At 40.6% G+C, this 16,630-nt stretch overlaps 1 long non-coding RNA gene across 3 annotated transcripts; it reads left to right on the forward strand.

The window, feature by feature from the left end:
- The first annotated feature begins 1,135 nt into the window (after positions 1-1,135).
- On the forward strand, positions 1,136-5,133 carry LOC126714842 (uncharacterized). 3 transcript variants are annotated; one of them, XR_007651686.1, is made up of 7 exons: positions 1,136-1,425; positions 1,546-1,731; positions 2,068-2,140; positions 3,045-3,178; positions 3,405-3,498; positions 4,530-4,609; positions 4,835-5,133. It is a non-coding gene; the product is annotated as an uncharacterized LOC126714842 (long non-coding RNA). The 3 variants fall into 3 exon arrangements; XR_007651685.1 differs by having other exon boundaries at positions 2,068-2,135; positions 3,405-3,559; XR_007651684.1 differs by having other exon boundaries at positions 2,068-2,135.
- The last annotated feature ends 11,497 nt before the right edge of the window (positions 5,134-16,630 follow it).

Raw genomic sequence — 16,630 nt, forward strand, 5'->3', positions numbered from 1 at the left:
CCCCTTAGATATTAAATCCCAATCATCTCTCTGCTCCACTACTAATATCTCCAAATTTGATCAAATTATGGATTTTTAGTGTAATTTTGGAAGCTTATTTGTCCCCTAGTACTAAACACTTTAGTAAGTCGAAAGAAAGCCAGAAGAAAGATCATTTGTACCTTAATTAACCAATCTCAGTTTGATCGTTTGTAACTCTTATAACTATTTGTAGTGGAAGATACAATTGACTCTTTCCTTTAACTAATAGTATTAACAGTGGTGAGCAGGATTGTAGAGATGGGAGTTTCTTGACAATTGGAATTCTACGTATCTAATCTAATCTAATCTAATCTAATCTAATACTATATATAATAGCAGAAGCTTTTAAGGAGGTGTTGCCACGTTAGCAAAAAAGACCATTTAAAAAATTGACACGTATATAACTTTAAGTCAAAAGAGCCGCACGTAACATCGTTTCAATAATCTTAAAATTTTAACTTTTATTTCTACTACACCGTTTGAATGCATCTCACTATAAATAACAAAAATAAGACTAAAAACCAAACGTTAGGCAAAAAAAGCATCCGTTGTTTCCAGAATTTTTTTTCTAAATAACAATAAATATTAAAAAATTTAGTTAATTGTCACGTTTCAAAACAATTTTGAAAACTAGCATCTCGAGTGTCTAAAACTCGAGTTCCAAGATAGAACTCGAGTTTTTAAGTCTCGATTTGCAAGTGGATTAGTTGGAAGTTGGAAAAAAATCAAGCTGAAAATCGAGTTTTAAAGACTCGAGTTCCATAAATTGAATAAAAACGCCGCTATAGGTCTATAAAACGTCACTATAGGGCTTAAAAACGCCACTATAGGACTCCTTAAACCTGTACTTATAAAAAATTTTTTTTGCAGGAAAACGTCGCTATAGGGTTTTAAAACGTCACTGTAAGTCTTAAAAACGCCACCATAGGTTAAATTTTTTTTGCATGAAACTCGAGTTTAAAAGACTCGAAATCTAAAGCGAGTCTTTCAGACTCGAGTTCTAATATGGATCTCGAGTTTCTAAAACTCGAGATGCTACTTTCCTATATTGTTTCAAACGTTGCCTAACTAACTATTTTGAATGGTTGAAGAAATCTGATATGCACAATACCTCGCTGTTTCCATTCGTTAAACACAAACGGCCAAAAGAAAAACCCTTCCTCACCGATCTGCTTTGCAGTTTGCCCCATGTTCTGTTTCTTCTCTGCAACAATGTGCAAACTTGCCCACTTAGATTTCTGCCCATATACGGAGAAATTATTGTTCAGAGAAAGCGACCGATTGGAATTTTTCTGGCAGAAGAGGAAGAATAAGCGTTAGACTGTTAACGCACCATGGATTGAGAGAGGGGTACCACCACAAGCCTCCACTCCACCCGCTATCAGACTACCGGAATCGCTACTGGTAAAGTTTTGTTTTAAATTTAAAAAAAAAATTAGGGATTTTGTTTTTTATTTGGAGAATCAATTGGGTGTTAATTATGATTTAGATTGGTATTATGGGTCTGATTTGGTTTTGATTAAGGGATACGGAGGTAGAAGAACCAAGCAGAGTTTGTAGGCGCCAAGAGAAAGAAGAAATATTTAAGGCCGGCTATTGTCCATTCCCTCGCCAGACTTGGGCCACCGGAACCGCAAGCAAGAAAAAACTATGGACCATCAACACTGTTAGGCCATATATCTGCCACCTAGATCGTCGGAACCGGAACCGGTACAATTTTTTCCCCATTTTTTAGATTTTGGCATTTGGGTATGAAACGTTACTATTGATTGAGTTTTTTTTTTTTTTTTTTTTTGATATGTTTACATTTTATTCGTTTCTGTTTCGGGTTTTTGGGTTCTCTATCAAAATGTTTGTTATCTCAATTTTAGATATTTGCTTTTGTTCTGTTTTTTAGATTACAAAATTCACTAAAAATATTGATTTCAATTTGGGTGCTTCTGTTTCTAATCTTTACGAAACCATTGAGATTAAATAAGTATAGGATTGAAATCATTGGGTATTTCCGTTTCTAATGTTTATTTTCCTTTTTCAATCTTATTTTAGGTCTTTCTGCCAGAACATCATACACCCAGATAGAGTCCATAAGGCACAGAGAGACAGGCCGTATACCTGTAAAGTTATTGTTTTTGGTTTTTTCCCTTTCGTTTTCAAATATGGGGATTGAATATGATTTAGGTTTGAATTTCTTGGTTTGGGTTGGTTTAGATTTAGCTATTTCAATTAGATTTGGTTTTGAGTTAGGCTTCCATTAGCATGCCGCTGATAGGCAATTTGGCCAGTTTTTAATTTTTAACATTTTAAATTATTGTTGTGTTAGTTCTGGCTTGAATTAGATTGGTTTGGTTTTGAGTGATCATTTACAAAATTCATTACGATTAGTATTTTTTCTCTTTTGAAAATTGAGACTGCTAAGTTTTTGAAATTGACAGCACTGATCAGCTTTGCAATGCCTAAGATAGTAATCAATATATACATTTTAGTAATATGCTCACATATTGTTTGATAAAATTCTGCTGTTGTTTTTTATTCTAAAATTTATTTTTATTGTTTATAATTTAAGTTTTATGATGTGCATAATTCTCCTAAATTTATTGTTAATATTTCTTTTCATCTACTTTTGGTTTTTGAGTTGCTATGGTTGGATCGTTGGCCTTTGGTTCAATGGCATTAAAAAGGGGTTTTTAGCAAATTTTGAATTGTGTAGTTTTGGTATTTGATGTCCTCTACTTTAAGAATTCTCAGTTTATGCTCCATTTGTATTAATATGAGACTTTTTTTTTTTTTTTTTTTTTTTTTTTTTTTTTTTTTTTTTTTTTTTTTTTCGTTTGTTTGTTTGTGTTTGGCTTGAATTAAAGTTTCTAGGTTATATCAAGCTTTGGTTTTATGTTTAGTCTATAGGTTATCTCAAGCTTGGTTTAATCAAAGAATCATGCTATTGTATTTTAATTCGACCATAAACTTCTTTAAGAGTAGCATCTAGATTTTTGAGGGGTTTTGTTTGATTCTTTGTTTGTTTACAGGCCCCAGCTTCTTTTCCAATGTCCTCCTTCAGTAACCCACAGATTATTTTCTACTTTCTGCCATGCATAGCAAAAGACCAAATCTATAGAGTTTAGAAGCTGTCTGCAAATTCCTGCAATAGCAAAGTGAAAAGGTAGAGCTGTGTTTTTCCTTCTTCTATATATATTTTTGAAGCATATTTCCTAAGACTTCACTGTCATCCAAGATGATATATTGATTGTTGGAACCATTTTTCACAATTAATTTAATAATGAATACTACTGTGAAATTTGACGGTGCTTAGACCATGGAAAGGACTAAGAAGATTACTTATTGATAAAAATAAATAAATAAAGGACTAACAGGGTTGAGTCTAATAGGTGGGTTCATGCTCTGCCCCTATCTCCTCTCTATAGCATCTGCTGTTTGTGTTTGTGCTCTTCCCCCATCTCCTCTCTGCAACATATACGGAAGGTCCACATCATCTTACTGTTTCTTCTCCTATTCGAATTAGCATCTTCAATCTTCAATATATGTATGTTTTAATTTAAAATATGATGCTTATACTACTCGAATTACAATCTGTCTTCTTCAATATATCTATATTAAATTTTTTTTTCCCTGCTTAATTGTCTAGGATTCTTTTACCCTTTTTAAAAAATATATTGGTTGATTCTCTTTCTTTGAATGCATTGGTTTGGTTTTTTCTTATGGTAACATTAGGGACTTATCTTTTGATTTATTGTAGTTAAAAGTAAAATTTCACCTTGGATTGTTTAAAATCTTTATGTATAAGATGAAAACAAACTTTCCAGTTCAAGTTTGTGCCAAAAAGTGTTACTGTTTGATGTTAATTTTGCTTTAAGTATTTATTTTATATGTCCTTGGCTAATGGAAGCCAAATCCTTAGCCATCATCATATGGGAAATAGCCAACAGATTGTTAAAAACTAACCAACAAAATGTAAATCCACTGCTTAAATATTAACTAACATCTCCTATCCATGTATAAGAACTGTGTTTTGAAGCATATTTGAATGCCAAATATTTGTTGAAATGTGTGATAGAAAATCTAATAGCCTATGTGCAAATAAAGATTAGCTACTACACATTGCTAGACCATTTAGACTAACTTTATAACAATTCATTATTATTGTCTCTTTTACTTTCCATAAACTTTTATGCTTAGAGCTTTAACATAATATGTAATTCATATCTATGAGAAATACCTGATTCGAGGCAACTAACCTCCAAGAATGAGAAATAAGATTTAGAGAGAATAAAGAAGATTAGGAGAGAAACTGTTGCTTTTTTCATTCAATGGTCCTTACAATCACCACTCTAGCAAACCACTAATATCCAGTTTTCTTGAGTATTCAAAACTATTCCAAGTAAAGCCATATATGTTGCATTCTAACAATTTGTCTAACTAACTAACTAACAGCAACTAACAGATGTTAACAGCTTTTATGGTAAAAGACTAACAATTCCCTAACTCTAATGCAGCTGCTTAGGACAGGTGTATGTTAGGCAACATCAACAATAACAGCTATGGCAGCAAGTCAACTTCAGCAGCAACATCACAGGTGTTGCTTGATGACTCTTAACATATTCTATATTGTTAAGTAATAAAATAGTTTACTTTATTTTAATATACAAGTTACAAGGAAAGTTTTGATGCACGGGTTAAATTTGATCTGTCATGATTTATTATTGCATAATATTCTCCTTGAGTTAGGCAATGATTTGATTTGATTTGATGCAATGATTTTCTATGTTTGGGTTTTTACCAGAAAGAGACTGATTTTCAGGATTTATGATGGCTGAACCAATGCTCATGATTGGTGGCAATAATGCTCAACTTAAGTTGCTGCATAACTCATGTTGGTGCTGCTGCTGGAGGCTTAAGTAGCTGCATAATTGCTGGTGGTGTTGTTGCTTAAAGTCAAATTCTTTTTTTAGACACTATATGCTTAAATATACTACATTATTTAAGTTTGAATGTAACCAGTGGAATTATGATAACTAAGTTTATGTAGGATGCAAAGTTCATAACTAATCAGACTATTCCAATGTTTATTGGGTATAAAAGGAATTGCATTTTCTTCAATGATCAAAATGAAACTCATGTTTTCAACTTGCAAGATAGAAGCTTTGGAGATTTACAGAATATCCATCCATCCTGGCTTCTCTCAAATTTGCTTTAGGCCTATGTAAGATAGTACACTTACATTAACTTTCTTTTTGGGGACTTGAATTTGAAGCAAAGAAATAGATAGAGAATATGTAATGCAACTGTTAGAGAGAAAAGGGTAAGAGATATATTGTTTTCTACCAGAGATGATTGCTAGAGATTAATAAGTGTTAGAGATATTGAAATTGAATGTTACAGTACTGAAGTGGATGTTGAGCAGAGATGGTGGCCAGATATTATGCAGGAACTGAGATACGGAGATAGAGAGAGAACTACCACCAGTAAATTTTTTTGTTCCTTTCTTTCTTATATCTAGGTATGAAATATGAATTAGTTTTGAGAAAATTGGTTGGATTGATTTTTATTTACGTATTTGGGTTTGATTTTAAAGATAAATACCGCACGTTGTAACGTTTAAGGGCTTTGTATTTTGCCCATTTACTGTACTAACCACACGGTTTAAAAAAAAAAAAAAAAAAAACACATTTGAGGCCTTAAAATTTGTCCACACGTTGTTTTTCTCTTCTTATATTGTTTGTTTGTTTTTTTTTTTTGAATATCTGCCATGCTTTTTTTTTCTTTGATTTGGTTATGAACTAAGAAATATGAGTTAGTTTTGGGTGTTTTGGTTAGTTGGGTTAGTTTTGTATCGTTCTTTCCTTGCGAGGATGGCTTTAGGCTTGGCATTTTGTATAGTAATGTAGATTGAATCAGATTTGAAACAACTGATTTTGTTACAATGAGAGAATACTATGCATTTCGATTGTTTCAACAATTTAATGTAGATGCACCTATGCAAAAAAAATTGCAGTGGTGTTGGTGGTGAATATGAGTTTAGCATGGCATAACTTAAGTTCATTATTATTGTGGGTGGTTGTCATATTTTGAGTTCTTAAAAGTTAAAACAAGGGGACCATAACTTACTTTATTTCATCAAAGGAAACTCCAAATGTCACTGTATGAAATGTTGATACTTTTTTGTAATAATGTTAAGATATGTTCATGTCTTACATGCTTTTGGTTATGGTGGTAAAAACTAAAAACTAAAAAGTTAGGCAATTAGATGTAGATATGAAGCCCAGCCCAGCCATAACACGTACTGCCCAAATTCAGACCCAACTTCCAAGTAAGCCCAAAAAAAGGATTCTTATTTCTCAAGAAGATAAAATTTTAAGTACAATTTTTTAAAAGTGGTAACCTTTCCAATTGATTTCAACTACTTGATTGTATTGACCAATATAATTTAATTTCCATGGAAAAAAATCACATTGTATTAACCATATGATTGATTTCAATTGGAAAATCGAAAGTACAACATATAAGAACATGTTTGATCTCACCAAACTGCTTAATGGGGTGCGACCTGGTGGAACCCAGACTAAGCAAAATATAAAATTATGTCATGGGTGCGGAAAAGACAAATCATAAACAAAAAGAGTTGATAGGCCTCACTTGCCATAAAATTTCAGTCTCATACATTCTAAATTAGTCTTACTCAGATGTTCACAATCATAGCCTCCATTTTGGATCTCAAGTATGCTATATGTATTTGTTTTAATTTATTCCAAATATCTTGGCAGGACAAAATTTTTCTCCCAAATGCTTAATTTTGATATGCACCTATGCATATCGTTTGCAGTGGTGTTGGTAGTGAATATGAGTTTAAAAATGACCCCGCGCATTGCGCGGGTTAAACACTAGTTATTATATTATAGAGGAACAACTACAGCTTTTTCTTGAAGATTTTCCGTATGTACGTGATTGGTGATCTTTAGGTTATATGTGGTTTAGGATTCCCTATTTGCATATATATATATATATATATATATATATATATATATATTTGTGTAGCTGGAGATTGACTTCTAAAGTTCTACACTTCCCTGAAAAAATCTCCCCGTAATGCTGTTTAGGGAAAAGTGACAAGCTTTAGGTAAGATGTCTAGTGCTTGTAATACTTTAGCAAGTCAGAGATATATTGAATTAAAGATTCTATGAGGGTAGGGTTTTAGAAAAATGATTCTAGTTAACTTAATCGGTAAAATATTTTGTTATTAAATAAAATATTTGGCTTCGATCCCTACCTATACCAAAAGCCAATCAATTTTATCTTTCTACTTATGTAAAAATATTTTTCCATCCCTTTTTTCAATATTCATGAGATTATTTTTTTGTATTTGTTTTTATTTTTGTAATTCGATAGTTACAATAGGAAATGGGGATCCTAAACATCTTGATTGAAAATATCAAAAACTAGTGTTAGTTAAATTACAAGACTCTTGACATATTCTTGAGATGCCACTTCGATTGTAAAAAAAAAAAAAAATGTTCCTTAGTGGCTCTTTGTTGAAAGACCTTTGTATCATATATCTTGTTAGATGCAATTTTATGAAGACCTTACTAGCTTTTCTCTTTTAGGTTCTTCAAATAATATTTCATTGGGATAGCATGTTTGTCGGAAAATAATTAAAAAATTCACGACCCTGAACTAAGAGCTCGTTATGAAATTAAAATATGACTTGATAGTCTTGATTTAATAATATGAAAGCTACAAAAAGGGTAAGGGGGCCAAATTATTATTATTATTTTTAAATAAGATATATTTAGAGATATATATATATATATGTGTATATTCATGATGATCTCAAAATTTTATTAATTAAGTATATATACTTAATTATGGCCTCCAAATCCTAAATAAAATTGTTATATATCTATATAAAAAATTATTTGAAATTTATAATTAAAATATATAATTTTATAAGATGTGTAAGGATCATTATATTTATTAGAATAGAGTCACAAATCCTATTAGTGATGAGCTATGTATACCAATTATTTAAATTAATTGAACATTAGGTAAAATTATAATGAACACATAAGTATATTAATAATTATCTTAAAAAAAAAAAAAAAAAAACTCCTAAGACCTCCTCATAAATGATAGTTAATAAAAGAAAAGTCAAAGGCATCAAATATTTTTATTAATTTTGGTTCAAGTTGCCAAGAACGCTCCATTTGTTTCAATGGAAAACTTTGTATAATGATAGTTGTGGGGCCCGGCCCAAAAATAATGGGCTATTCCAAATTCAGGCCCGTCCGAGGAGCGTCCTGTTCGAAGGGAAACCACATATGAAGCCCTACTCAATCCCAATAACGCCAGGGAAACCTGTCCGAGGAGTAACTCCTCCTCGGACATCACGAATCCCAGACGAGGAACTCTCTCCAGCTATTTCAGTTCATCCTCCCAACATATAAAATGAATAAAATCCAAAATATCTCATGGAAAGCTACCACCACATTAATTGCGCCCCAACCACCCCCTTGGCCGCATTAATAAGGAAAAGACACCTGAACAGTACCGCCTCGGCCTCTGCAACTCACAAAGGGACTGATGAGAGCGTCTGATGGGACAGGTGCTCAAGTAGATGCTTAGATGATCGACAGGTGTAAGGTTGAGATGAGAGGAAGAGAACTATATAATGTAGAGGAGTCCCTCAAAGAAAGGGGGGAAAAACTGTATTGGAAACTGAAGAAATAGAATCAGACAGGAGAGATTCATTCTGGTGTCTTTATTTTTTCTGCAAACAATACTATCCATGTATCAGACCGATTAGGCTCACTGAGGCTAAGTTCTTTTGACCCATCCTCTACAAATATTTATTGTGGGTTGTACTTTGGGCCAAGGCCTGATCAATATAAGTTGGGCCAGGAAAATCGTGCAACTACAATTGGTGCCGTCTGTGGGGAGAACTAAGGCATCAGCTAGTACAACGGTCGAGCATGGCAGAGCTAGGCCCGCACCAGGAGGATCCTCACCAAGCTGACTCCCAACGAACACAACCCGCCGAGTCCCAAAGGCAAAATAACCCAACCAACCCAGGCGGCAGGGGGAATCGTGAGGGAAGTGTGCATACTATCCGGACGAGCCAGAGTCACACTCAGACAGGAAGTCACGTGTCTCAGAGGCGAAATAGTCACCAGGCCATGCAGCGAGAGATAGATGACCTAAAAAGGAAGTTACGACGTGTATAGCGAAGACGATCTCCTTCTGACTCAGGCGAGTCTTCTAATGCGGAGGACGTGAGTTACAGACAAAGGTCAAGGACCCCCCCAAGTGAGACCTTTTCTTACGAAAAGGAACCACGCCCAGTACGGAAGTATAAGAGCCCATCTAGTAAAGGTTCGGGGAACGACGCCATGAAGAAGGCGCTGGATCAGGTCTCGAGGTCACCCTTCACGAATAGAATCGAAGGGGCTAAGCTTCCAAGACGCTTCAACCAACTGGTGTTCGCCATCTATACCGGCAGAGCAGACCCGGTAGAGCACGTGAGTCAGTTTAACCAAAAAATGGCGATCTATTCGCAAAACGAAGCCCTAATGTGCAAGATCTTCCCATCCAGCTTGGGATCGATGGCAATGAGGTGGTTCAACAGCCTGAAGACAAACTCCGTAGGCTCCTACAAGCAGCTCACTCAAGCTTTTTGCTCCCGTTTTATTACAAACACCAGAGTCCCTCGACCTCTCAGTTCGCTACTATCTTTATCCATGCACGAAGGAGAAACCCTGAAAGCATACTCGGATAGGTATTGGGAGGTGTATAATGATTTAGATGACAACCATGATAATGTTGCTATCAGTACGTTCAAAAGCGGTCTCCCCACCGAGCATGGCTTAAGAAAATCCCTCACCGGAAAACCAGTTACTGACGTCCAACAGTTAATGGATAGGATCGACAAGTACAAAAGAGTAGAGGAAGATCAGCTGCAAGGGAGGGGAAAGGAGAAGGTTATCCACCCCAAAGCAAATGATGTCAGGTCGGAACGTCACAATCATGGTCAGTCGAGGAGAGACTTTCCGCGACAGGCTGGGCAGAGCAACCCGCAAACAGTGAACGCCGTGTTCAGAGAGCCAGTACAATAGGTACTGGAGAAAGTAAGGGATGAACCCTATTTCAGGTGGCCGGGAAAGATGGCTGGAGATCCTTCCAAACGTAACCAGAACCTGTACTGCCACTATCATCGGGACCATGGGCATACTACTGAGGACTGCAGGAATCTGTGGAATCACCTAGACCAATTGGTCCGAGAAGGAAAGTTACGTCACCTGCTGCACCCATCGAGCGACCATCCCGGCCAAGCAGCACAAGAACCTCGAAGGGACGTGTCTTTAAGACCCCCCACCAGGACGATACATGTCATCCTCGCTGCACCAGGAAGAACAGGGCCACCCATCCCCAGGGTATTAGCTGTTGATCGGCTCCCCTCCGAGGGCAGGCAAAGGGAGCCCAAAAGGCCAAAAAAGGGAAGCTCCTTGATACTGGGATTCTCAGATGAGGATAAGAGAGGAACTATTCAACCTCACGATGATGCCTTGGTGGTCACATTGCGGATTGGGGGCTTCGATGTGAAAAGGGTGTTAGTAGACTCGGGAAGTGCGGTGGAGATAATGTACCCTGACCTATACAAGGGGCTGAACTTGAAGCCGGAAGATTTGGTAGCTTATGACTCCCCCCTTCTCAGCTTCGAGGGAAGGATTGTTACGCCAAAGGGGCAAATCCGACTGCCCGTACAGACTGGGGCGGAAGTGGTGGAGGTGAATTTTATCGTGGTCGACGCTTATTCACCCTACACCGCGATAGTTGCAAGGCCATGGATCCACTCCCTAGGGGCCGTGACCTCCACACTTCATCAAAAAGTAAAATACCCATCCAGAGGACAAGTGGAAGAGATCCGAGGAGATCAGGCCGTGGCCAGGAAGTGTATGGTGGCCGCCATCTTACATCGGCCCTTAGTCGAGTCCTCGGCCCCAGAGAGCTTATAGCAACCAGCCTCCTCGACAAGACAAGACGATGGGCTGGCCGAGGAGATAAGGTGTGAAGGTTTAGATAAGATTGCTGTCAAAGATGACCCGGAGAAGTTCTTTCAGGTCGGCTCTGAATTGCCCTCTCAAGAAAAGGAGGAACTGGTCAGATTTCTCAGAGAAAATGTCGACGTATTCGCATGGGACGCCTACGATGCCCCGGGAGTTGATCCTAGCCTCATCTGTCACCACTTGAACGTCAACCCCTCTTCCATTCCGAGGAAGCAGCCACCCCGACGCCCTTCAAAGGAACACGCTAGTGCCGTAAGAGACGAAGTGGCAAAATTGAAAAGAGCAGGGGCTATCAAAGAAGTCTTTTATCCCGAATGGTTGGCAAACACAGTGGTGGTAAGGAAGAAGACGGGGAAGTGGAGGGTCTGTGTGGACTTCACGGACCTGAACAAGGCGTGCCCCAAGGACCCATTCCCCCTACCCAAAATCGACCGATTGGTGGATGCAACCGTGGGGCACCCTCGAATGAGTTTCCTGGACGCCTTCCAAGGCTGTCATCAGATACCCCTTGCGCTAGAGGACCAAGAGAAAACGGCTTTCATGACGCTCATCGAAAATTATCATTATAAGGTGATGCCGTTCGGGCTAAAGAACGCGGGCTCAACCTACCAAAGGATGATGACTCGGATGTTCGAGCCACAGCTGGGCAAGATCATTGAGATTTATATAGACGATATGGTAGTGAAGAGTAAAAGGGTGTCCGAGCACGTGAAAGACCTCGGAATAGTCTTCGCTATCTTAAGAGAGCACCGATTGCGGCTGAATGCCTCCAAATGTTCATTCGGGGTCGGGTCTGGGAAATTCCTAGGGTACATGGTCACCCACAGGGGAATAGAAGTAAGTCCCGACCAAATCAAAGCCATTAACAGCCTACAGACTCCTAGGAACCCGAAGGAGGTGCAGAAGCTCACTGGCATGATTGCGGCATTAAACCGGTTCATATCGCGATCGGCGGATCGATGTCGGCCTTTTTACCTCCTGATAAACAAGTGGAAAGAGTTCGAATGGTCGGAGGATTGCGTTCAGGCTTTCCAGCAGCTTAAGGACTACCTGTCCCGACCACCCATCATGTCCAGTCCTGAGGCAGATGAGGTACTATTTGCCTACATCGCCGTAGCTCCCCACGCTGTAAGCCTGGTACTTATACGGGATGATAATGGGGTGCAGCGACCGGTGTACTATGTGAGCAAATCACTACATGAGGCCGAGGTGCGATACCTACCTTTAGAAAAGGCAATTCTGGCGATAGTGCATGCAACCCGTAAGCTTCCTCATTACTTTCAGGCGCATACGGTCATCGTTCTGACTCAGCTTCCCCTTCGAGCCGTTCTTCGAAGCGCTGACTACACAGGAAGGATCGCCATGTGGAGTGCTCTTTTGGGGGCCTTCGATATTAAATATATGCCCCGACCCTCCGTCAAAGGACAGGTCCTCGCAGACTTGGTAGCGGAGTTTGCTGAGCCCTCTATAGAAACGATGACCGAGAAGAAAGACCTGGGTGGAAAATTGGTTGGAGCAATTTCAGCAGGGGGGACCATGCATTGGAAGGTCTACGTGGATGGTGCGGCCAACCAGAGTGGATCAGGAGTTGGGATAGTATTAATATCGCCGGATGGCGCTGCCATTGAAAAATTGTTAAGACTCGGATTCTCGGCTACGAACAATGAAGCCGAGTACGAAGCCTTACTTCAAGGGATGGCGATGGTTCAAAAATTGGGTGGAAGAATAATAGAAGCATTCTCGGACTCCAGATTAGTGGTCGGACAAGTGATGGGCGAGCTTGAAGCTCGAGACACTAGGATGCAAGAGTATCTGGGACAAGTCAAACGGCTACAGACGAGTTTTGAATCCTTCAGTTTGACGCACATTTCCAGGAGCATAAACACCCATGCAGACTCGCTGGCCACTCTCGCCACGTCCTCGGCGCATAATCTGCCGCGAATGATCCTTGTTGAAGATCTATCGCAGGCAAGTTCCATCTGCAGAAACCCGACTCAAGTCCATCAGATCAGAAAAAGTCCTAGCTGGATGGACCCCATAAAGAGTTTCCTCCAAAACGACATCTTACCGGAGGAAAAACTGGAAGCCGAAAAGATACGCAGGAATGCTCCTCGTTTCTGGCTATCAGAAGACCACAAACTATATCGACGCTCTTACTCTAGGCCGTACCTACTCTGCATACATCCAGAAGAGTCTGAGTCTTTACTTGAGGAGTTACACGAGGGGATTTGCGGAAGCCACACCGGAGGAAGATCGCTGGCGCACAGGGCCCTCACCCAAGGGTACTGGTGGCCGAACATGCAAAGAGAGGCCCAAGAATACGCTAAGAAGTGCGACCAGTGCCAAAGATTCGCCCCGAATATCCACCAACCCGGAGGGGTTCTCAACCCCCTCCTAGCCCATGGCCGTTCGCACAATGGGGCCTTGATATAGTCGGACCTTTCCCCAAAGCTGCGGGGAACAAGCGATACATAATAGTCGGAACTGATTACTTCACTAAATGGGTGGAAGCTGAACCCTTGGCCAACATTAGGGACGTGGACGCCCAAAAATTCATCTGGAAGAACATCATCACCCGCTTCGGGACTCCGCGTACACTCATTTCCGACAATGGTCTGCAGTTCGACAGTAAGAACTTTAGGGAGTATTGCCGCGAGTTTGGAATCATTAACCGATATTCCACCCCCGCCTACCCTCAAGGAAATGGGCAAGTCGAGGCCGTGAACAAGGTCATAGTGAACGGACTGAAGAAGAGACTGGACGAGGCAAAGGGGAGATGGGTAGAAGAACTCCCCCACGTCTTATGGACTTATCGGACGATGCCACGACGATCGACCGGTGAGACCCCCTTCTCGATGACTTATGGAGCTGAGGCCGTGCTCCCGATCGAGAATAACTTTCCCACGCTAAGGTCTAAATTGTTTACCCCAAACGATAACGACGAGTTATTGGAACGGAGTCTGGACCTAGTTGAAGAAAGAAGGAAAAAAGCGATGATTCATATGGCCTATTATCACCAGAAGCTGAGACAGGGGTATGATGCTAATGTCAAACTGCGGCCTCTGGGTCCAGGTGATCTCGTGATGAGAAAGATTCTTGGCAGCGCAAAGAACCCCTCTTGGGGCAAGTTAGGGCCCAATTGGGAGGGACCATACCGTGTCACATCCGTGGCCGGAATAGGCGCCTACTACCTAGAAGATTTGGATGAAAAAGCTGTACCTCGACCATGGAATGTAAATAATCTCAGAAGATATTGTTATTAATGAGAATGGCTTAGCATACGTTTTCTTTCATGATTGTCCGCTGCTTGCTGTTCCACTGACAACTATTTATAAGTTCTTGCATGGCTCCTCGGACCACAGACTTAGGGGAAATTAATACTTAAGGCAACTAATCACAAGTTTTGGACAGAACCAAGGCCTTGCATGGTCCTCGGACTCAAGCCTATGGGGAAACCAAATGCACGAAAGAACAACCACAAGTTTTGGACAGAACCAAGGCCTTGCATGGTCCTCGGACTCAAGCCTATGGGGAAACCAAATGCACGAAAGAAAAACCATAAAGTTTTGGACAGAACCAAGGCCTTGCACGGTCCTCAGACTCAAGCCTATGGGGAAACCAAATGCACGAAAGAAAAACCACAAGTTTTGGACAGAACCAAGGCCTTGCATGGTCCTCGGACTCAAGCCTATGGGGAAACCAAATGCACGAAAGAAAAACCATAAGTTTTGGACAGAACCAAGGCCTTGCATGGTCCTCGGACTCAAGCCTATGGGGAAACCAAATGCACGAAAGAAAAACCATAAGTTTTGGACAGAACCAAGGCCTTGCATGGTCCTCGGACTCAAGCCTATGGGGAAACCAAGTACACAAGAAAAACCATAAGTTTTAAACAGAACCTAAGTCCTGCATGGCTCCTCGGACCACAGACTTAGGGGAAATTAATACTTAAGGCAACTGTTCATAAGTTTTAAACAGAACCTAAGTCCTGCATGGCTCCTCGGACCACAGACTTAGGGGAAATTAATACTTAAGGCAACTATTCATAAGTTTTAAACAGAACCTAAGTCCTGCATGGTCCCTCGGACCACAGACTTAGGGGAAATTATTACTTATGATGGATTGGGAGATTATTACTTAAAGGAAATCATTTTAATGCATGCGCACAGTCTAGCACCATCGCAACCCTCAAATGCGCAGCCTAAAAACCCATTTTTATTTTGACCGTTTACCTGTATCTACATCGTTGCAAATGTTTAAAAAAAAAAAAAAAAAAAAGAGCGCTACTGACGTACATCCATAGTAAGCAAAACGAACATTTTATATTAATATTCCGAGTACATTAGAAAGAGAGGTCCTTACAAAAGAATGGAAAAATAGGACGACTCTCATTAAAAAGAAAAAAAAAAAAGAGTACAAAGATCAAAAGCCTAAAAGGCTAAGCCTTAGCGGGAGGATCTTCTTTCTGCTCGGGCTGAGGAGGAGGAACCTCAATGGTAGAGTCTGCGGCAGGATCCTTCGCCATATCAGGCACGAGGACGGCATCGGGCACCGCCAGGTCTTGCTCCGAAGCGACTTGGGCTTCATCAGGGTTAGCTCGGATCTCCTGAGGATAGAAGATGCTCTCGGGCAGTCTTAGTGCCGAATCCGCAGGAACTCCTGCAGCATCGAGAGCATGAGCCCATGAAATACTGCAGTAATCCCTGCACACCTCGGGGATCTCCTCGGATAGCCTGGCTTCCGTCTCTTCAGCCCCGAGCTGGCGAGCAGCATTCTTCTCAGCCTCAGTAGCCTCTCGGATCAGCTGGGCCTCCTCTTTGGCCTGTCTCAGCTCATCCTCAACTTTTTGCAGGGCAGTCTTGAGATCCTGCACTGCCTGCCTCTTAGTGGCGAGGTTAATCTGTGTCGAGTACAGCACTTTGCGCTGGTCCTCCGCCTGGGTCTCGGCACTCTTTAAACCAGCCTTTGCACTTTTGCGCCGGTTCTCCGACACCTTGAACTCGTCCGTGAGTTTAAGGTGCTCGTGCTTGAGGGACCCCAAGGCTTTCTCCATCTCCGCCCGAGCCAGGGTCTCAGCCTCAACCCGACTACGGCTATCACGGCAAAACTCATCGGCCACGAACACCTGTTGAGTAATCTACGAACGAAACAAGATTGTTTTGAAAAAGAAATCTAACAGGGGTAAATAAATTAATAAAACAGTAAAAGGATTACTTACCAACGCGAGATCCCTTTTTAGGGATAGGAAGAGCTCGGGCTGAGAGAATCGCCTATAGGCCTCCATGTCCCGAGGAAGGAGTAAGGGTTGCTCTAAGGCATCCGCCACGTACCCTGCCCGGCCTCGGTTATACTCTCGGACCGAAGCATTGAAAGGGATGGCAACCCCATCCAGTTCCAACTTGGGGTTCCATGCACGAGGGGAAGCGCGCACGTCAGCAAGGTTCTCCTCATCCCGGCTCTCCGAGGAGTTACCCCTTCTGCTCCTTGGCGCCCGCGTAGTCTTTTGCTGCTTGGTCGGCTGGGCAATCACCTCACCTTC

Source organism: Quercus robur, chromosome 2, assembly GCF_932294415.1.
Source record: "Quercus robur chromosome 2, dhQueRobu3.1, whole genome shotgun sequence".
Lineage (NCBI taxonomy): Eukaryota > Viridiplantae > Streptophyta > Magnoliopsida > Fagales > Fagaceae > Quercus > Quercus robur.